Genomic DNA, 22258 nt, shown 5'->3' on the forward strand with positions numbered 1-22258 from the left:
AAAGCACAATGCCCTAATGTTTTCCCTAGGTATGTTACCAGTAATTCGGGGCATTTACTTCACTCTTACTAATGTCTATCAAACTACAAAGTCCTTACTGTTTTATGTGCTAATTTATGTCTTCAAATTCCTTACTTTTCAGTTCAAAGTTTTACTAATTAGATCAGCACACCTCTAAGTAGATACTATGATTTCAATTTCTGTGAGGCACATTCTTATCCAGACGTCCAATACTTTTGTATCATTTCCACTTCTACAGAATCCAATCCTATGGAATAAATAATGCTCAGTCACACAGGTAGTAATTACCAGAATTGAAATTAACCAGTAGAGATAGGGCTAAAACACCTACATTTTTAAAAGTTCTCCAGGTTATGGTGAAGCATAGTCAGGCTGGTGAACTGCTACTGTAGTAATTTGATCCAAAGTTTAGAAAATCAAACTCCATTCCTTAAATAGTCAACTGCTCATTTAATCTTGTACTTTGTTTTCTTTCCCCGGAGTTTCAACATTCATTTGGAAAATGAGATAAAAATATAAACCAAAGCCGTAAGTCCTTCAGTTTACTGAAAAATTCTGGGAAATAAAGAACATATCTCCACTCTGCAGCATTTCAAGCTCTCTGGTTTCTGTCTGTTTATCTCCTATACCAAATTTAAAGAAGATATTTAATGTGAAAGGTGTATAACTGAATTAGCTTCAGAACTTCCTTACTTTCAATATCATTCTTTCTGGATGCCGTCTAGAAGTAGAGGGGCTAATTACAATTTCCTTCATTCACTTCATAAACATTTATTGAGTACCTATTATATGCAAATAATAATGTGAAGCAGGTTTTACCTGAAAGAAGAGTATGTTTCAGAAATTTTATGTGTTTCATGTAACAAAGAAAAAACAAAAGGGCCTCAATTCAAGAATTTTTGTTTTTTATCTTTTATATTTTTAAAAATATTAATTCCAATATAATTAATGTACAGTATTAGTTGCAGTTGTACAATATAGTGATTCAAAAATTCTACACTTATTTAGTGCTCATCATAATAAGTGTACTCTGAATTGTCTTCACCTATTTTACCCATTCTCCCACCCACCTTCCTTCCGGTAACCATCAATTTGTTGTCTATAGTTAAGAATCTACTTTATTCTCTCTTTTTTCTTTATTGCTTTTGTTTCTTAAATTCCACATATGAGTGAAATCATATGGTATTTGTCTTTCTCTGACTGACTTATTTCACAAAGCATTATACTCTCTAGCTCCATTCAGGTTGCAAACGATGATTTCATTCTTTGCTATGGCTGAGTAATATTCCATTGCATATATACACTATATCTTCTTTATCCATTCATCTATGCATGGACACTTGAGTTGCTTTCATAATTTGGCTATTATAGATAATACTGCTATAAACATCAAGGTGCATGTATTCCTTTGAATTAGTATTTTTGTATTCTTTGTGTGAATACCCAGTAGTGGAATTACTGGATTATATAATAACTCTATTTTTAATTTTTTAAGGAACCTACATACTGATTTCCCTAGTGGTTGCATCAGTCTGCATTCCCACCAACACTGCAAAAGTATTTCTTTTTTTTTAATCTTTATTCATCTTTGAGAGAGAGAGAGAGGCGAGGGGGGAGAGAGAGAGAGAGGGAGAGAGAGAGAATGAACAGGGGAGGGGCAGAGAGAAAGGGAGACACAGAATCTGAAGCAGGCTCCAGGCTCTGAGCTGTAAATGCAGAGCCCAATGTGGGGCTCAAACTCATGGACTGCAACATCATGATCTGAGCCAAAGTCAGATGCTTAATGGACTGAGCCATCCAGGAGCCCCAAGAGTATTTCTTTTTCTTCACATCCTTGCCAACACTTGTTTCTTGTGTTTTTGATTTTAGTGATTCTGACAGGTGTAAGGTGATATCTCCTTGTGGTTTTGATTTGCATTTCCCTGATGGTGAGTGATGTTGAGCATCTTTTCATGTGCTGTTGGCCATCTGGATGTCTTCTTTGGAGAAATGTCTGTTAATATCTTTGGCCCAATTTTCAACTGGATTATTTGTTTTTGGAGTGTTGAGTTGTATTAGCTCTTAATATATTTTGGATACTAACTCTTTATTGGATATGATATGTCATATGCAATTATCTTCTCCCATTCAGTAGGCTATCTTTTAGTTTTGTTGTTTTCTTTGCTGTTCAGAGCTTTTTATTTTAATAAAGTTATAATAGTTTATTTTTGTTTTGTTTTCTTTCCTTAAGGACACATATCTAGAAAAATGTTGCTAAGGCTAATGTCAGAAAAATTACTGCCTAACCTCTCTTCTAGGATTTTTATGATTTCAGGTATCACATTTAAGTCTTTAATCCATTTTGGGTTTATTTTTGTGAATGGTGTAAGAAAGTGGTCCAGTCTCATTCTTTTGCATGTAGTTGTCCAGTTTTCCCAAAACCATTTGTTGAAGAGACTTTTTCTCATTGCATATTCTTTCCTCCTCAATCAAAGATTAATTCACCATATAATCATGGGTTTATTACTGGGTTTTCTGTTCTGTTCCATTGATCTATGTCTATTTTTGTGCCAGTACCATATTGTTTTGATTACTATAGCTGTTATATATTAAAGTCTGGGATTGTGATGCCTCTAGTTTTGTTCTTTTTCAAGATTCCTTTGGCTCTTCAGGCTTTTTTTGTGGTTCCATACAAATTTTCAGATTATTTGTTCCAATTCTGTAAAAAATGCAGTTGGTATTTTGATAGGGATTGCATTAAATCTATAGATTGCTTTGGGTAGTATGGACATTTTTGCAATATTTGTTCTTTCAATCCATGAGCATGGAATATATTTCCATTTCCTTGTGTCATCTTCAATTTCTCTCCTCAGTGTTTTGTAGTTCTCAGAGTACAGGTCTCTTACTTTGTTGGCTAAATTTATTCCTAGGTATTTTATTATTTTTGCTGTAGTTGAAAATGGTATAGTTTTCTTAACTTCTCTTTTGTTGCTTCATTTTTAGTGTATAGAGATGCAGTGGAGGGGCCCCTGGGTGGCTCAGTGGGTTAAGTGTCTGACTTTGGCTCAGGTCATGATCTCGTGGTTCGTGAGTTTGAGCCCCGCATTGGGCTCTGTGCTGACAGCTCAGAGCCTGAAGCCTGCTTTGTAGTCTGTGTCTCCCTCTCTCTCTGCCCCTGCCCAGCTCACGCTCTGCCTCTTTTCTCTCAAAAATAAATAAACATTAAAAAAACTAAAAAAGAAATGCAGTGGATTTCTGTATGTTGATTACTGAATTCATTTATATGTTCTAGTAGTTTTTCTACATATACTGTTATGTTATCTGCAAATAGTGAAAGTTCTACTTCTTCCTTACCAATTTAGAAGACTGTTATTTCTTTTTGTTTTTCTGATTTCTGTTGCTAGGGCTTCTAGTACTATGTTGAATAAAAGTGGTGACAGTGGACATCTTCCTCATCTTAGGGCAAAAGCTCTTAGTTTTTCACTATTGAGCATGTGGTTCTTTTATATATAGCCTTTATTATATTGAGGTATGTTTACTCTAAACCTATTTTCTTAAGGGTTTTTATCATGAATGGATGTTATACTTTGTCAAACGTTTTTTCTGCATCTATTGAAATAATCATATGATTTTAATCCTTTCTCTTGTTAATGTGACATATCATGTTAATTGATTTGTGAATATTGAACTACTCTTGTATCCCAGGAATAAATCCCACTTCTGGTGAATGCTTTTTAAAATGTATTGCTGGATTCTGTTTGCTAATACTTTGTTGAGGATTTTTGCATCTATGTTCATTAGGGATATTAGCTTGTAGGGTTTTTTTTGTTTGTTGTTTACTTGTTTGTTTTGGTAGTGACTTTATATGGGTTTGGTTATCTGGGTAAAGCTGGTCTCATAGAATGAATTTGGAAGCTATCCTTCCTCATCTATTTTTTTGGCATAGTTTGAGAGGAATAGGTATTAACTCTTCTGTAAATGTTTGGTAGAATTCACATATGAAGCCGTATGGTCCTGAACTTTGGTTTGTTTGGGTTTTTTTTAACTTTTCTTTTTTTTATTACTGATTGAATTTTATGGTTGGTAATTGGTCTGTTTAAATTTTCTATTTCTTCCTGATTTAGTGTTGGGAGTTCATATATTTCTAGGAATTTATCCATTTCTTCTAGGTTGTCCAATTTGTTGGTGTATAATTTCTCATAATATTCTCTTATAATTCTTTGTAAATCTGTGGTGTTGCTTGTTATTTCTCCTTTTTCATTTCTGATTTTGTTTGCATCCTCTCTAGTTTTTGATGATATTGGCTAACGGTTATCAATTTTGTTGATTTTTCTAAAGAATTAGTTATGAGTTTCATCGGTCTGTTCTACTGGTTTTTGTTTGTTTTTTGTTTTTTGTTTCATTTCATTTATTTCAGCTGTAATCTTTATTATTTCCTTCCTTTGGGTGTTGGGTTTTGTTTATTTTTCTGTTTCTAGTTCTTTTAGGTGTAAGGTTATGTTGTTTATTTGAGATTTTTCTTGCTTACAGATAGCCCTGTATTGCTATAAACTTCCCTCCTAGAACAGATTTTGCTGCATTTTCAAGATTCATTTTCATTTGTATCCATGTATTTTTTTAATTTCCTCTTTGATTTCTTGCTTGACCCATTCATGGTTTACTAGTGTGGTATTTAACCTCCATATATTTTTGGTCTTTACAGATTTTTTCTTGAGGTTGATTTCTAGTTTCATAGCATTGAGAGTGGAAAAGATGCATGCTGGACTCCAATCTTTTTGAATCTGTTGAGACTTGCTTTGTGGTCTAACATATGATCTATTCTGGAGAATGTCCCAAGTACACTTGAAAAGAATGTGTATTCCACTGTTTTAGGATGGAATGCTCTGAGTTTATCTGTTAGAAACATCTGATCCAATGTGCCATTAAAAGTCACTGTCTCCTTGCAGATTTTCTTTTGGATGATCTATCCATTGACATAAGTAGGGTGTCAAAGTCCTCTACTATTATTGTATTACTATTGATTACTTCTTTTATGTTTGTTATTGGCTGCTTTATGCATTTGGGTGCTCTCTGTTGGGTGCATATATATTTACAATTGTTACATTTTCTTGTTGGATTGTTCCCTTTATGATTATATAGTGTCCTTTTTTGTTTCCTGTTACAGTCTTTGTTTTAAATTTTATTTTGTCTGATACAAGTATTGCTATCCCAGCTTTCTTTTCATTTCCATTTGCATGATAATTGCTTTTCCATCCCTTTACTTTCAAACTACTTGTGTCTTTAGGTCTGAAATGAGTCTCTTGTAGGCAGCATATATATAAGTCTTGCTTTTTAATCCATTCTGTCATCCTAGGTCTTTTGATTGGAGTGCTTAGTCCACTTACATTCAAACTAATTATTGATATGTATGTACTTACTGTCAGTTTATTCCTTGTTTTATAATTGCTTTTGTAGTTCTTTTTTCCTTTCCTCTCTTGCTCTTTTCTTTCACAGGTTGCTGGCTTTCTTTAGTGATATACTTAGATTCTTTTATTTATTTTTTACCTATTTATTATCCATTTTTGATTTGTGGTTACCATTAGATTTACATATGACATTTTGTGCCTATAGCAGTCTATATTAAGTTGATGGTCACTTATGTTTTTTTTTAAGTTATTAAACTGCTTTTTTTTAAAACTTGTTTTATTTTTTATTTTTTAAAATTTACATCTAAATTAGTTAGCATATAGTGCGACGATTTCAGGAGTAGATTCCTTAGTGCCCTTTACCCATTTAGCCCATCCCCCTTCCCACAATCCTTCCAGTAACTCTCAGTTTGTTCTCCATATTTATGAGTCTCTTATGTTTTGTCCCCCTCCCTGTTTTTATATTATTTTTTGTTTCCCTTCCCTTTGGTTCATCTGTTTTGTCTCTTAAAGTCCTCATATGAGTGAAGTCATATGATTTTTGTCTTTCTCTGACTGACTAGTATCACTTAGCGTAATAACCTCCAGTTCCATCCACATAGCTGCAAATGGCAAGGTTTCATTCTTTTTGATGGCCGAGTAATACTCCATCATGTATATATACCACATCTTCTTTATCCATTCATCCATCGATGGACATTTGGGCTCTTTCTATACTTTGGCTATTGTTGATAGTGCTGCTCTAAACATGGGGGTGCATGTGTCCCTTCGAAACAGCACACTTGTATCCTGTGGATAAATGCCTAGTAGTGTAATTGCTGGGTCGTAGGGTAGTTCTATTTTTAATTTTTTGAGGAACCTCCATACTGTTTTCCAGAGTGACTGCACCAGCTTGCATTCCCACCAGCAATGCAAAAGAGATCCTCTTTCTCTGCATCCTCACCAACATCTGTTGTTGCCTGGGTTGTTAATGTTAGCCATTCTGACAGGTGTAAGGTGGTATCTCATTGTGGTTTTGATTTGTATTTCCCTGATGATGAGTGATGTTGAGCATTTTTTCATGTGTTGTTTGGATGTCTTCTTTGGAGAAGTGTCTATTCATGTCTTTTAACCATTTCTTCATTGGATTATTTGTTTTTTGGGTGTTGAGTTTGATAAGTTCTTTATGGTCACTTATGTTTAAACTCATTTTAAAACCACTAAATTTTAGGGATGCCTGGGTGGCTCAGTCGGTTAAGCAACTGACTTCGGCTCAGGTCATGATCTCACGGTTCATGGGTTCGAGCCCTGTGTCGGGCTCTGTGCTGACAGCTCAGAGCCTGGAGCCTGCTTTGGATTCTGTGTCTCCCTGCCTCTCTGTCCCTCCCCAACTTGTGTTCTGTCTCTCTCTCTCTCTCAAAAATAAATAACATGTAAAAAAAATTTTTTTTTAAACCACTAAATTTTAACTCCTCTCCCCCCATGTCTAAGGTACATGGTGTCACACTTAACAATCTTTTATTTTGTGAATCCTTTGACTGATATTTATAGATATATTTAATTTTACTGCTTTTGTGCTTTCTACTTTTATTCCTCCTGCTTATGGTCTCTTTTCCACTCGAAGAGTCTCTTTTAACATTCCTTGTAAGTCTTGTCTAGTGGTGATGAATTCCTTTAACTTTTGTTTGTCTGGGAAACTCACCCATTCTGAATGATAGCTTTGCTGGATAGAGGATTCCTGATTGAAGTTTTTTTTTTCCCTTTAGCACTTTGACTATATAAGGCCAGTCCCTTCTGATTTGAAAAGTTTTTGCTGAAAAATCAGCTGGTAGCCTTAAGGGGTTTCCCTTGTATGTAAATGTTTTCTTTCCTCTTGCTATTTTTGAAATTCTCTCATTATCTTGGCATTTTAATTACTATGTGACTTGGTGTGGACATCTTTGGGTTGATTTTGTTGGGGACTCTCTGTGCCTCCTGAATCTGGATTTCTATTTCCTTCTTCAGATTTGGGAAGTTTTCAGCTATTATTTCTCCAAAAACATTTTCTGCCTACTTTTTACTCTCTTCTTATTCTAGGAGCTCTATAATATGAATGTTATTATACTTGATGGTGTCATTATGTTCTCTCAATCTATTTTCATTTTTTATTTTTTTCCTCTTTCCTGTTCAGCTTGATTGCTTTCCATTACTCTGTCCTCCAGGTTACTGGCCCATTTTTCTGCCTCCTCTAGTCTACTAATTATTCCCTCTAGTAATTTTTAATTTCAGGTGTTGAGTTCTTCATCTCTATTTGGTTCTTTTTTATGTTTTCTATTCTTTTTTAAGAGTCTCACTGAGGTCCTCCATTATTTTCTCAAGTCTAGTGAGTATCTTTATGACCTCTACTTTAAATTCTCTATTAGGTATATTACTTACTTACATTTCATTTAGGTCTTTTGCTGTGATTTTGTCCTATTCTTTCATTTGGAACATATTCCTCTGTCTCTTCATTTTGTCTAACTCTCTGATCTGTTTTTATGTGACAGGAAAAGTCAGCTACATCTCCTGCTCTTGCAAGTAGTGGCATTATAAAGAAGAGGTCTTATAGTAACCTGCAATGCAATGTCCCCTGCTCACCAAAACCTGGTGTTTCAGGGGTATCTCCTGTGTGTGTTTTGTGTGCCCTACTGTTGTGGCTGAGCTGCATTTGCTTTCAGTTCAGTGGTCTGCAATGGCTCTCTTTGCCTATTATGGGCAGGGATGTCTACTCTTACCACTGTTGTTCAACACAATACTGGAACTCCTAGCTTCAGCAATCAGACAACAAAAAGAAATAAAAGCATCCACATTGGCAATGAAGAAGTCAAACTTTCACTTTTCACAGATAACATATTTTACATGGAAAACCTGCAAGACTCCACCAAAAAACTACTAGAACTGATATATGAATTCAGCAAAGTTGCAGGATATACAAACAATGTACAGAAATCGGATGCATGTCTCTATACCAACAACGAAGCAGCAGAAAGAGAAATCAAGGAATTGATCCCATTTACAGTTGCATTAACAACCATAAAATACCTAGTAATAAACCTAACAAAAGAGGTAAAAGATCTGTATGTTGAAAACTATAGAAAGCTTCTGAAAGAAATTAAAGACAAAAATTGAATTGAATTGAATTCATGAATTGAAAGAACAAATATTATTAAAATGTCTACATCTCCCAAAGCAATCTACACTTTCAATGACATCCCTATCAAAATAACACCAACATTCTTCATAGAGAACAAACAATTCTAAAATTTGTATGGAACCAGAAAAGACTTTGAATAGCCAAAGTAATGTTGAAAAAGAAGATCAAAGTTGGAGGCATCACAATTCCAGACTTCAAGCTGTATTACAGAGCTGTAATCATCAAGACAGTATGGTACTGGCACAAAAACAGACACATAGATAAGTGGAATAGAATAAAGAACCCATAAATGGACCCACACACGTATGGCCAACTAATCTTCAACAAATCAGGAAAGAATATCCCAATGGAAAAAAGACAGTCCCTTCAGCAGATGTGCTGTCTCTTTAAGGTTGGGGATTCAATTTCCTCTTGTCCTTCCAGCTTTCCTGTAGCTGAGCTTACTGATTTTTAAAGTTCCAGGTGTTAAGCCCCAGTGATTGTAAGAACTCACAAATTATGCCCCACAAGTTTTCAAAGCCAAATGTTACGGAGATTTGTCTTTTCTAGGTGGGTTCTTATGCCTGGGGTGAGGGTCTTTTTCTTTCCTCTATCCATGCCCTTGGTGTCCTTCCCTCCTGCAGAAAGTCCTCTGGGTCAGTTTGGCTCTTGACCACAACTCCTACCCTATATGGCCTCTTTCTTTTTCTTGTGGAGAGTCTGTTCTGCCAGTCTTTGGGTCATTTTCTGGGCTATTTACACTGAAGCGGGTATTATATAGCTTGTAGCCATAAGATAAAGTGAGCTTAGGATCTTCCTACTTCATCTTTCTTCACTCCCATAACAGTTTATAATGCTTTACTTCCCTTCCTTTTTAGAAGCTCAAAGATAAGAAGACACACAGAAAATTTTCTTATTGAAGTTCTGAAATAAGAGGGTACATCTTGTGTAAGTTGTATTATATGAAAAGTTTGTGATAATTATTTAAATATATGGGAAATGGCCATAAAGAAGATAAAAATGTACTGATGATATATATACCACATACTGAATTATATATTAGAAAGACTTCACTAGAATTAGCTTTATTAGAATAGGCTATAGAATTAATGTTAAAAACATATAGTGGCTATGTTCATTTTGAAAGATCAACAATGTTTCTTAATTTGAATTCAAAGTTAATTTCTTACCCATGAAAATAAAAAGTAGCTCTGGTTTGAATCATGATTAGCAAAGGAAAAACTAACTCAGTTCATTTACAAATATAACTACCAGTACAATTATAAATGCAAATATGATGCCATCTCTAAAGTCTTTAGGGAATCTCATTTGTTGATGTATGGATACAAGCCTCAATCATAAAACTGTAAAACTAATATTTGAACTCTGAGCTCAAGTAAACCAACAAAATGATAGATATTGTTTTATAACTTTAAATTATAGAGCTAAAGAGTAGCTGGGCAAAGGTATTATCAAGAAACATCTATGTTCAAGAAATGGTACTACCAAATCATTGTAAGCAAAATATGTACATCTACTAATAGAGCGTATCTTGTCACAAGTGAAACAACCTCTTTCCTAGGAAAAGGAAATTCTCTTGTTTTTACAATCAATTTTTCTTCCCTAACTTTATTCTCAGTTCAAAAAAATATATGACAGTATTATTGTTTGAGTTGTGTTACCTCTCCCAAAATATGTTTAAATCTTAATCCTTGACCCTTGAATGTGACTTTGTTGGCACATAGGGTCTTTGCAGATGTAATCAAGTTAAGAGGAGTCATGCTGATATAGGGTGGGTTATAGTCTGACTGTGGCCTTATAAGAAGAGGAGAAAAGACATAGAAACATATGGAGAAAACCATGTGATAAGGGAAGCAGAGATTGATGTAATGAGCATAAACGGAAGAATGCCAAGATTGTTAGGCAACACCAAAAGCTAAGAGAAAGGCATGTAACAGATTCTTCCCTACAGTCTTTAAAAGATCATGGTCCTGCAGAGAACTTGATTTTGGACTTTCAGCTTCAAGAACTGTGAGAAAATAATGTTTTTCAAAATTTAAACCACCCAGTTTGTGGTAATTTGCTACAGCAGACCTAGGAAACTACTAAAAGATCCAAACTGCCTGTTTACTTTTATTTTTCTAGTGGAAATATCAGTTTCTCAGACTAAGCACCTGATCAATGTATACATAAAAGATACTTAATCCCAAGAAGAAAATTCTTCAAACCACTCTGCCTTGCACATGGAATATTTCTGCAAATAATAGTGGTTGATATAAAGTTAAAATTTTAGAGCAGGCAGTGAGTTGATGAGTACCCTAGTAAAATTACTTACAAAGTTTGGAATGTATAGTTTTCATGAGACCCAAAGGTTAACAATCATTTTTCCTAACAACTATGATTTTAAACAGTGATTTTTTGATAAATTGCATTTTCACATGTTTAAACATAAACTGCTTGTTGGGAAATTTCAGTAAACAAAATTTAGTTCCAGTACAACAACATAATGGTGTAAAACAAATTTGGCATGGGTATAATGGGCAAATAAACTATTTCTTTTGTAAGAGTTGAGCTTACCATGAGGAAGTCTGTTTTCAATCATTTTAAAAAAGGAGAATAACTATATCGCCTATTTATTGAATTATGAGCTACGGCAAGTGCTAAATACCTAAGATTTTTAACTACATCACCTATCTCATTTAATTCTTGAAATTATATTACCATTCAAATTTTAAAAATTTACAAATTGTGGGTCAAAGAGAACCAATAATTTGTCTATGGTCACACAGCATGGTAGGTGTGGCAGAGTGGTGGTTAATTAGTTAGTGTTACTATGTTCTTTGAATTTGGCTTATTATATAGTGGACTCATAAGTTATACCTGCTATGCTCTAATTGTCTTTCAAGGTACTAAAAGTTTTTACAACTATAATATTCAAATAAGCCTTAAAATATGGCAAAAAAAATTAAACAGCACTTTTGATTAGAATTATAAATATCTGTGGCTTATTAATGACATGGTCATAAATAGAATGTGATTCAAAGAGAACAAATGACTGGTTTTTAGTATAAGGTGGAAGAAATATAAATTAGAGCTATCTGACAGAAGATATGTTGCTTTTGGGGTACTTGGGAGGCCCTGGGGTACCTCTGATAGCACAGAGCCTGCCTGAGATTCTCTCTCTACCCCTACCCCCTGTTCCCATTCTCTCTCTCTCAAAATAAATAAATAAATAAATAAATAAATAAATAAATATTTTTTAAAAAAAGATATATTGCTGTGGTTAAAGAAAAACTTAGATAGAATATGATATGTGAATAAGTCAAAAAAGGAAATATTAGGGAAAATTTGACAAAAATAGACTGCTTATGGAGAATCAGTGTTTATGGAAACTATTCCTACTAATTTAGCAATGGTCAGTTTTAAGTATTTTCTTAAAATAGTTAAGTGGATTGTATCAAACTATGAAAGTTTTAAATCATGATTAAAGTATAATTCTAAGAAAACAAGTTTTAGAAACAACCACTGAAAGTGTATAGAGAGGGTCATATGAACTTCCTATCCCCGAGAGCTGTTCTACTAGATTGGTTTGCTAAAGGAAGCAGTGGAAACTATTTCTTTGAAGATCCTTAGGAACAGAAAGCACACATTGCCAGCAGTTCAGAATGGGTTAGGTGTGTCTCTGCCAGAAGGCAGCCAGTGGATAGCCACTCTTGGTTCTCTAAGCCCAGTGACTACATAATAATGCTATTCTTAAAACTGTAGAGGCAAGGGCAACATAGCTGCTTTTTCCTTTCTTTGGTGATCAGGATTTGCTGTCCAAAAAGTTGCAGAATAGTGTGAATATAATTAGATGAAATTTTCCCCAACAGGAAATCAAGAATTAATTCTGACTCTAGTTACTGAAAGAAAACTCAGAAGCTCTACGCTGGACTTTTTAAACATTTATGTCCTCCTTTACTTAGAAAGTGTTCCTCTATGTACAACTTAAAAAGCAGACTCGTTTGCTAGATGACCTCAGGCCTATGAGTTGAATTAGTACTAAATAAAAAATTCTGAGCATATCTACAGTTTCTTTGTTTGTATAAAATCCTTTGAAAAATTCAATTTTAGTGCATTCTACTTAAATTTTTATGAGTTTATTTTTTATTTCATTTCATATTCATCTACTTAAGGTTTCATATTTCATGAAGGTGGCAAAGGCAGATTCCTTATATTTATACTTTTTTTCTTTAAAATACAGTCAATTTCTTTCCAAGCAAACTTTCCCTTTAACTGGTAATGTAATTAATTTCAATTTTGAAGATGGCACTGTGGTCCACAATCCTTGGCTGACTACTCTTCCAAGAACAATAAGAGCTGCTGAGAAAGGAACTAAAAGTTCCATGAGTTCTTTTGATGCAGGATTCTCACAAAATATAAAGCTGTGAGGAATGTAAAGGGATGACTTTCCAAGATTTTGGAGCACTTCAGAATAGTTGTTAAAAATAAGTAAGAAAAAATTCTGGAATGAAACAAAAAAATTTCATAAACGGTATGGATCATTCCAACCAAATAAAAAATAATTATAATCCCCCAAACTATTTAGTATTTGTAGTTAGATGATAGATGTGTCCAAGATGGATACAAATAGCACTGTTTTCAAACATGGGTGCTTAGTTTCTGTTACTTAAATAGCTTAACTATAAGAAATAGCTATATTAGCTATGCTTCATATATAAAATTGCTATATTAAAGAACATTTTATTTTTCCATTAAAATGCAAGATAATACTACTTATTTCTACATACTTAACAACAGAAAGCTCATAGTATAAATATTTCATTGCTTGCCTCCAAAGAATTGTTGACATCCTTTGTGGCCATCTGCCAAGGTGGTCATTCCTTTGTGTGTGATGGAATTAGAGAAGTATCAGGGTTCTATGGATTGATGAAAGAAAGTATTCTGTGCTCTTGGCTTCTGATATTTGTTTCCTTGGTCCTGTTAAAAAGGAAACAAGAGTGAATTTACCAATTTTGAACAGATAGCCAGTTATTGTGTATTTCTTTAGATTCACATTTAAGGACACTTTGAGATGTTTATGAGTTCTCATTAAGAATCATAGAATTTTAGCCTTATACACAAGTTGCTAAATATATGACTGCAAGCAAGAAAGAGCTACATCAATCAGATGATCCAATCCCCATACTTTGCACTATAGGGAACCAAAATCCAAGAGGTTAAACAACTCAAGCAAAGTTACAGTCAATTAGTGTCAGGGCTAGTATGAAGAAACAGTTCTTATTACTTCAAGTTTAGGGCTCTTTCTTCTGGTTGTCTCTTAGCAGGTAGAAGAGAATAATCTTTGGAAGAGGGAGATTGGGAAAAGCATTATCATGACCAAGCTAATTTCTCAGCCTTAATGCTTACAGAAAATTCTGGAAACAACAAACAAAAAACCACAATAATTTAGTAATATTTAGATAAATTCATAGCGCAGCATTTGCTCAAAGAAATATTTTATTAAAGTATGACTAAGATACTATTTTATTAATAAATTAAACTTTACCATTAAATTTCTGAATTTCAAACAGAGCTAGGATCCTTTATTTTTCCAAAAGAATGCTATTTTGGGGCACCTGGGTGGCTCAGTCGGTTAAGCGGCCGACTTCGGCTCAGGTCATGATCTCGCGGTCCGTGAGTTCGAGCCCCGCGTCGGGCTCTGTGCTGACAGCTCAGAGCCTGGAGCCTGTTTCAGATTCTGTGTCTCCCTCTCTCTGACCCTCCCCCGTTCATGCTCTCTCTCTGTCTCAAAAATAAATAAACGTTAAAAAAAAAAAATTTAAAAAAAAAAAAAAAAAAGAATGCTATTTTTATTATTCACAGAGAAAAAGAGTGATGTTTTTAAAAAGAAAATTGTATCTTAGATACTGCCTTGATCAAAACCCTCCAAAGATTTCCCGTAACAGTTGTGATAAAGTCTTCTCCTGAGCTATATAATTTGGCCCCTGTTTACCTGTCAGCCTATCTCATACCTCTCTTCTTGCTTGGTATTCTACAGCCTTAGTGGCCTTCTTGCTCTTCCTCAAATATGCTAAGCACACTTTTGGTTTCTGTATTTGACCTTGGTCTTCCCTTAGACTGGAACACTTTCCCCAGATAGCCAAATGTTTGTTCCCAGTAACTGAAACACTTTTTCTCTTAAGAGCATCATTGCATGTTTCAAGAATCTGCTCAAAAGTCACCTCCCAGGGCGCCTGGGTGGCTCAGTCTGCTGGGCATCTGACTCTTGATTTCAGCTCAGGCTGTGGGATTAAGCCCCATGTTGAGTTCAGCACTGAGTGTGGAGCCTGCTTAGGATTCTCTCTCTCCCTCTGCCCCTCTACTTGGCTTGTGTTCTCTCTCTCTCTCTCTCCCTCTCTCAAACAAACAAACAAGCAAACAAAAAAGTCACCCTTCAGAGATGCCTTCTCTTATTACTCCAGTCAAGCAACCTCCAACACTCACCCTTCCTTCCCAATAGGACCCCATTCTTTATACCTATATCTGCTTCATTTTCATTCATGGTATTTATAATTTGTGATGTTATATAGCCCAACACAATCCTTATAGGAACCACATATATTTTAGAATTAAGTATTATTTGAGTTTTTAAAGGTAATATGGTACATGTACTGTAATTAGGTAACATGCTCCTCCTTCTGTATCTGAGAAGTCTAGTAGGTTAATATATTTACAGCAAAACATTTACACATTCTAAGTGGGATTTTAAAAAAAGATAATAGCCTCATACAAGTTTCACTATTAAATGAATTAAGATTATGTCAGGTTTTACCACAATATGAATTATAAACACCTTCAATTTCAGAGCTTTTTGATTTTGGAATTTCACATAAGAGATTGTGGAATATCCTATATATTAATTTGTTTACTGCCTCTCTTGTATATTTGTATTCCATGAAACACAAAGGAATGACCACCCAGTATGCTCACCAGACCAGAGATTTTTGTTTTTTGTTTTTGGTTTTTTTGCATTATAACTAAATCCTAACCTGTAAGAATATATTTCTTCTCAATTGAAAGAATAGTAAAAAAACATATTTTAAAAGCTTCTTAAAACTACTTCTTCTTTTAAGGTTCACCAGAAGAAAAATATGATAAATGGCCTTTCAATAAAACTATAGGAAACAACACCTGGGTTGTGTGATACAGTGGCAAGAATTTTCTACTAGAATTCTAGGGATCTAGGTTTGATCTTCCTTGCATTCCCATTTTCTAGTTAATTCCTTATCTATTTATCATTCACACATCCATCCTTATCCATCTAGTTCTTTCTTTTTCATTTAGGTATCTCACGATTCTTGGCTGAATGCATTATCTGTGAAACAAGAGCACAGAACTCAGTGGTCTTTAGTAGTTCTATGATTCTACTAACAGTTAAATAATTGAGCTAGTAATCACTCTGACTATCACAGTTGGCTGACCAGTCTGAAAGATACATATATAACCTTGCTCATCTGATCACAATAACAAAAATAGATACCAGTTTTAAATTAAATTTTAGCATGTCTGCTCAACGCCAATGAAATGCCATTTGTGTCAAATATATTTTATGTCACATATATACAGTCCTGAGCTTTTGTGTGAGTTTCTTCATAAGAGTATGCCCAATAATAGCAAGTATTTATTGATCATTTACTCTGTGCCAGCCACTATCCTAAGCTCTTTACAATTTACAATAATTCCATCAGATAGGTAGTAATATTATCCCCTGTGGTATATTGGATCATTCCTCCCTTTCCCTAGTACACCTCCATGGAAGGTATATGTGTACCTCTCTGCTCTTTGACTTTGGACTCAGCCATGTGACTTGCTTTGACCAATGGGATAACAGCAGACATCATGCAAACAGAACCTTGAAATATGCTTGTGCAGTTGCACTTCTTCCCATTACCTTGCTTCTCACTCTGAGACAAAAATGCTTTAGTTAGCTCTTGGGGCGCCTGGGTGGCGCAGTCGGTTGGGCGTCCGACTTCAGCCAGGTCACGATCTCGCAGTCCGTGAGTTCGAGCCCCGCGTCAGGCTCTGGGCTGATGGCTCAGAGCCTGGAGCCTGTTTCCGATTCTGTGTCTCCCTCTCTCTCTGCCCCTCCCCCGTTCATGCTCTGTCTCTCTCTGTCCCAAAAATAAATAAATGTTGAAAAAAAAATTAAAAAAAAAAATGCTTTAGTTAGCTCCAAGGAATATGAGCGACATATGGCTCAGACTTAGATCCATCCTCCACTTGGAACCATGTCCATTTGAGCCCAGCCTTGATCATACTTACTTCAACTTACTTGCGGTCTCCTGAGCAAAAACTAAAAGCTTATGGTAGTATGCCAGTGAGATATTATGATAGGTACTACAGCAAAAGCTCACTGATAAACTGCTTTTTTTTACAGACAATAAAAATGATGGGCAGAGACTGAGTAACTTGTCCAAACTTTTATAGTTACTTAAGTGATATGAGAGATGAAGCCATGCAGAGTCTCGCTCAAGGGTCCACACTCTTAACACCTCAGCTATAGTGCCACTACGTTATACTAGCTGTATTATATGATATTAAGCCATTTATTAATATAGCAGCAGGTGATTTGGTACATATTAAAATTCATAATTATAAAGGTAGTCTCATTGTCAATAGACAAAGTTGTCTTGCAGTGAAACGTTTCTTCTTAAAAAATTAGTTAAGTACAAGAAATGTACTATTTCCTAGAAGCAGATTAATAAGTCTACATACATATCTCTTGAGGTGGCTTTCCAGCTCATTCTGCTAACATACAATGGACCTCAGTGCCAATATCTCTAGTACATGATTCCAACCCCTGACCTTGGCTAATTCAGGCATGCATCTGTGATCCAAGCTGGATCAGTCCGGTTCCTTTCTGGTATTTTGAAATCTGGACACATGACTGGGAGCCACCATCAATGGACCTACTCTGGAGAAAATTGAAATCACCAGAGCTACGCCTGTTACTTTCTTTCCCACCTGTCAATTCCATGACAGTACCTCCTCAGAAAAATGCGTTTTTTGACTAAGCTTATTAGAACCTGTTTTCCTTGTTGTAACCAAAAGAAATTTAACAGAATAGATTTTTTAAAAATACATTGTTTTTATTATAATTTAAAAATGCAGACTAAAGATTTCTTAAAGAGGAGACCAAATAAAGTTTGCAATTGTTTTACATTTTATTAATTTTGCAATTTATAGTTACGGATTGTGTGTTTCTGATAACCAGTTAAAAATCTTTCAGTATATTAAGAACCATGGGCTATCTGTGAATAGAACTACATTTCAGTAAAGTTGAATAAAGTCAATCTTTCTTTGTAATTCTATGTATTTTATTTTATGCATTAAAAAACATTTTGTTTACATATGGCTTTCCACATTCCTTTGATAACAAAAATCAAGTAAACATATGGAATTATTTGAATTACTAATTCAACTCAGACACTATATATGAGACTCAAATACATTCCAGACATTGTTTTGAGTCCTGGGGATACGCAAGGACAAAACGGTCTCTGCTCTCACAGAGTAGTGATAAGAAAGAATATGTGGAATATAATTTGAACATTTTACAGTACCATTAGTAATGAACCTAGAGATCTATGTAGTTAAAAGATAAAAGTATCTTAAAAGTGTGAGAATATGGAGGCAAAATGCCTGGAGAAAATTTATGTGCAACCCTTAATCTATTTCTAATCTTTAAGAGGGGTATATCAGCATAGGGAGCTCTGTCAGAAATCATATGTAAGAGTACATAAAAAGTGCAACCACTAATGCAATGGCATATTTATGTTACACTTTTCACTTTACCAGTGATTTTCATATCTCAGTGATTTCATATATTACAACATGACCTCTTAATACCTCCTTGAGATGAACAGGTACAAATTGAACACCTTTTGTCATCAAGCATATGCTCAAATTACTAAGAACTTTGGAATGGTGTGAAAGACTTGGTAGTGGAGGAGTTTAAGAATCACTTAAAGCATATTTTCTCAACTGGTGGATTTAACCATTTAGAGCAGAGGCTGGCAAACTTCAGCCCAGAAAACAAATCTGGTCTGACACCTGTTTTTGTATGACCTGTGAGCCAAGAATGGTATTTACATTTCTAAATGGTCTAAAAGCATAAAAAACAAAAACAAAAACAAAAACAAAAAACTTTCTATGACATCTGAAGATTATATAAAATTCAAATTCCAGTGCCCATAACTACAGCTGGAACACAGCCATACTCATCTGTTAATGTATTGCTTAACGCTACCTTCACACCTTAATAGCAGAGCTGAGTAGTGCTGGAGATATGTTGGACTGTGAAGGCTAAAATATTTACTACTGACTTTTCACAGAAAAAGTTTGGTGACCCCTGACCTAAAAGATCACAGTTTTCCAAGGAGTTCATAATGCTACAGGCAATAATGACATCTATTTAAACTTGTAATAAAAAATAATAACTGCATAGTTAAATATTTCTTCCCCTTAAGAGCATCTGAGGCAGATGAGTGAATGACTATCCTAGGAACCTTAGAAGTGTGCTTCCCTCTAAGCCCCTAGGCTGTTCATATGGATGACCTCCTTGATATCATGGTGTCTGTGATTATTATACAAGTTTAAACTGTTTAGCTCTCAGGCCTACTTTTGAAACTTACTGTCACATAGACTGATGGTTAAAGACAGCAAGCACAAAGAACTTTTGGTGACATATAATTAATGAGTAGCATAAAATTTCTACGAAGCCTATAAATTTGCCTTCAGACAACCATCATCAAATCTGTAAGTTGCATTTATCTAATCAAAAGGAATTTCTAGAAGTCTCAAATACTTTTTAAAAAGTCAAAATTCAAAAGAATATGATCCTATCCCAAATTTTCTTGAGCGAAATAGCCTTTTTTTTTAGGTTTATTTATTGACTTTTGAGACAGAGAGAGAGAGAGAGAGAGAGAGAGAGAGAGAGAGAGAATCCCAAGCAGGCTCCACACTGTCAGAGCACAGCCTGATGCTGGGTTCAAACTCACAAACCATGAGATTATGATCTCAGCGGAAGTTAAGAGTTGGATGCTTAACTGAATGAGTTACCAAGACACCTTCCCCCACAAAATTTTTTTTTTAAGTAGGCTCCTGGCTCAGCATGGAGCCCAGCACGGGCTCAAACTCACAACCCTGAGATCAGGACTCACACTGAGATCAAGAGTCTGATGCTCAACCAACTGAGGCATCCAGGTGCCCCCAAATTTTCTTATTAGAAATTAAAAACAGCTCATTTCAAAAGCATAGAAGATAAAGAACTCGAAAAGATGAGATCATAAAAGCAGTCTGGCACCTACTTTTGATGCTGTAGCTTAGAGTTACTTTTCAACATACATTTAAAAACTCATTTGGCCACAAAGTCAAGTATTATTTAAAATGTCATAATTTTAGATTTACTATTGCATTCTATTGTCAAATCATTTTCTCTCCACATAATTAAAAGTAAATTAAATGAGCAGGTCACTTACTAGCAGTGACACCATTTGAATGTCTCTATTATGTGTATTAAATATTAGTTTACATTGAAAATAAATTTTGATTGGGGTAGTTAGGTGCCTCAGTTGGTTGAGGAGCTGGCTCTTGGTTTTGGCTCAGGTCATGATACCAGGGTTGGGGGATGGAGCCCTGCATCAGACTCTGAGTGTGGAGCCTGCTTGAGAGTCTCTCTCTCTCCCTGCCTCTCCCCAACTTGCATGCTCGTGCTCTCTCTCAAATAAATAAGTAAAATAAATAAATAAATGAATAGATAAATAAATAAATAAATTTCATGATGTAATTTTTAACAATATAGTTTAAGTGATAATGTTTATTTACTCATTCATTCATTATTCTTTCAGCAAACAAACAGATGAGTACAAACTCTTTGACAGCTACTGTAGAAAAAAGTTAAGAAATAAATGACAGGTCTTGCTTTCAAGGAATTTTCAGGCCAGCGGCTGGAAAAGAGACAAGTATACAGAATGTTCAAATACAATTTGATTAAAATTCTCTAATTGATGTAAGGTAAACTACTGATAGGTGTAAAAAAAAAACCTGCTATATTATAATCTAGAACAAAAATGAACTTGCTTCCCAACACGGCCTAGTCGTTAACATCACTGAGCTGAACCTGCTGCAGCTAGAAATGCTCAAGAACCAACTGGACCCGAAAGTGGATTTCTTGTCCAGATCAAGGACAAGATGCCCAGATCAAGGTGGTACAGACCAAGTGTGTGGAAGCCAAAGACTGTCTAAACATGCTGAACAAGAACAATGAGGGAAAAGAATTACTCGTCCCACTGACCAGTCCTATGCATGTCCCCGGGAAACTACATAATGTGGAACATGTACTCATTGACGTGGGAACAGGCTACTACGTAAAAAACAAAAATGAAGATGACAAGGACTTTTTCAAGAGGAAGATAGATTTCTTCACCAAGCAAATGGAGAAAGTGCAGCCAGCTCTGCAGTAGAAGCATGCCATGAAACAGGCTCTCATGGAGATGATGAGCCAGAAGATTCAGCAGGTCACAGCCCTGGGGGCAACTTAGGCTATTGCCAAAGCCTGAGAGCTTTGCCAAAGCCTGAGAGCTTGTTTCAGAAGTGGGGCAGAGGGACCCTGCTTCAGGAGCCTGGGACTTTGTGGGCACAGCTTTCTGGGGTAAGGGAAGAGAAGGGTCTTATGTTTAATCTTAATAAATGTGCCAGTTGGGGGAAAAATGAACTCAGTTCCTAGAGGTGAAGACAGAATAGGGAGAATGAATTAAGAGATTTTAATAAGGTATAAACCACTGGGCATACTGACCAACGAGATGAGGAAAGTAAGACAAAGACTTAAAATTATTGCCAATAAGGGTGTCCTTTATTTAGACATATATAGAGAAGGAAAGAAGTGTCCACTGAATGCTACAGAGAAAAAAGGATAAATTGAATATTCCCTATAGATGACCAACTTTTCCTTCCCTTTTAATTTCCAGATACTATACACAATCCCTCATCCAATACTTTTTGGAGCCAGATGTGATTTGGAATTAAGAATTTTGTAAATTTTGAAAGGCAAGCGTAAATCTTTTAGAAGTATTAAACAGACATACAGAAACTTTTTTTAAAACACAAATTTTTAATTCTACAACGTACATCAAAGACTGCTCAGTACTAAACTATAATTTCAGGCTTCTTGTCACTGAAGATTAATAAGTGGTTATTAATTAATAAGTGATTATTATTGATTATTAATAAGTGATTATAATTAATTATTAATAAGTGAAGATTACTAAGAACAGGCTCTCATTAACTGATAAATAGATATACAAAATGTAGTATAATCCATACAATGGAATGTTATTTGGTCATAAAAAGGACTGAAATTCTAACACATGCTTACAAGATGGATGAACCTTGAAAACATTATGCTAAGTGAAAGTCAGACACAAATATCCTCATATTGTATGATTCTATGTATAGGAAATGTCCAGAATAGGGAAATCCACAGTGATAAAAAGATTACTGGTCGCCAGGGACTTGTAGTAGAGGGGAATGGAGAGTAACTGCTAACAGGTGTAGGGTTTCTTTCTGAGGTGATGAAAATGTTCTGAAAGTAGGTCGCGGTGGTTGATGTACAACATTGTATATATACTAAAAAGAACCAAAGTGTACAATTTAAAATTGTGAACTGTGTAGTGTATGAATT

At 35.0% G+C, this 22258-nt stretch overlaps 1 protein-coding gene and 1 pseudogene across 9 annotated transcripts in view; one reads left to right on the forward strand and one right to left on the reverse strand.

The window, feature by feature from the left end:
* Positions 1 to 22258, reverse strand: part of MBD5 (methyl-CpG binding domain protein 5) — a 443648-nt gene that overhangs the window by 211896 nt on the left and 209494 nt on the right. For 7 of the 9 annotated variants that reach the window (XM_078451300.2, XM_078451303.2, XM_078451302.2 and 4 more), the window contains one exon: positions 13368 to 13515. The exons of 1 other annotated variant lie outside the window; for it this stretch is intronic. The gene's annotated coding sequence lies outside the window, so the exon portion shown is untranslated. Of the gene's footprint in view, positions 1 to 13367; positions 13516 to 13822; positions 13952 to 22258 lie in introns of those variants that run through there. One more of the 9 variants, XM_078451305.2, reaches the window with a different exon arrangement.
* On the forward strand, positions 20487 to 21137 carry LOC132670973 (prefoldin subunit 5 pseudogene; annotated as a pseudogene).

This window comes from Panthera onca, chromosome C1, assembly GCF_046562875.1.
Source record: "Panthera onca isolate mPanOnc1 chromosome C1, mPanOnc1 haplotype 2, whole genome shotgun sequence".
In the NCBI taxonomy this organism is placed as follows: Eukaryota; Metazoa; Chordata; class Mammalia; order Carnivora; family Felidae; genus Panthera; species Panthera onca.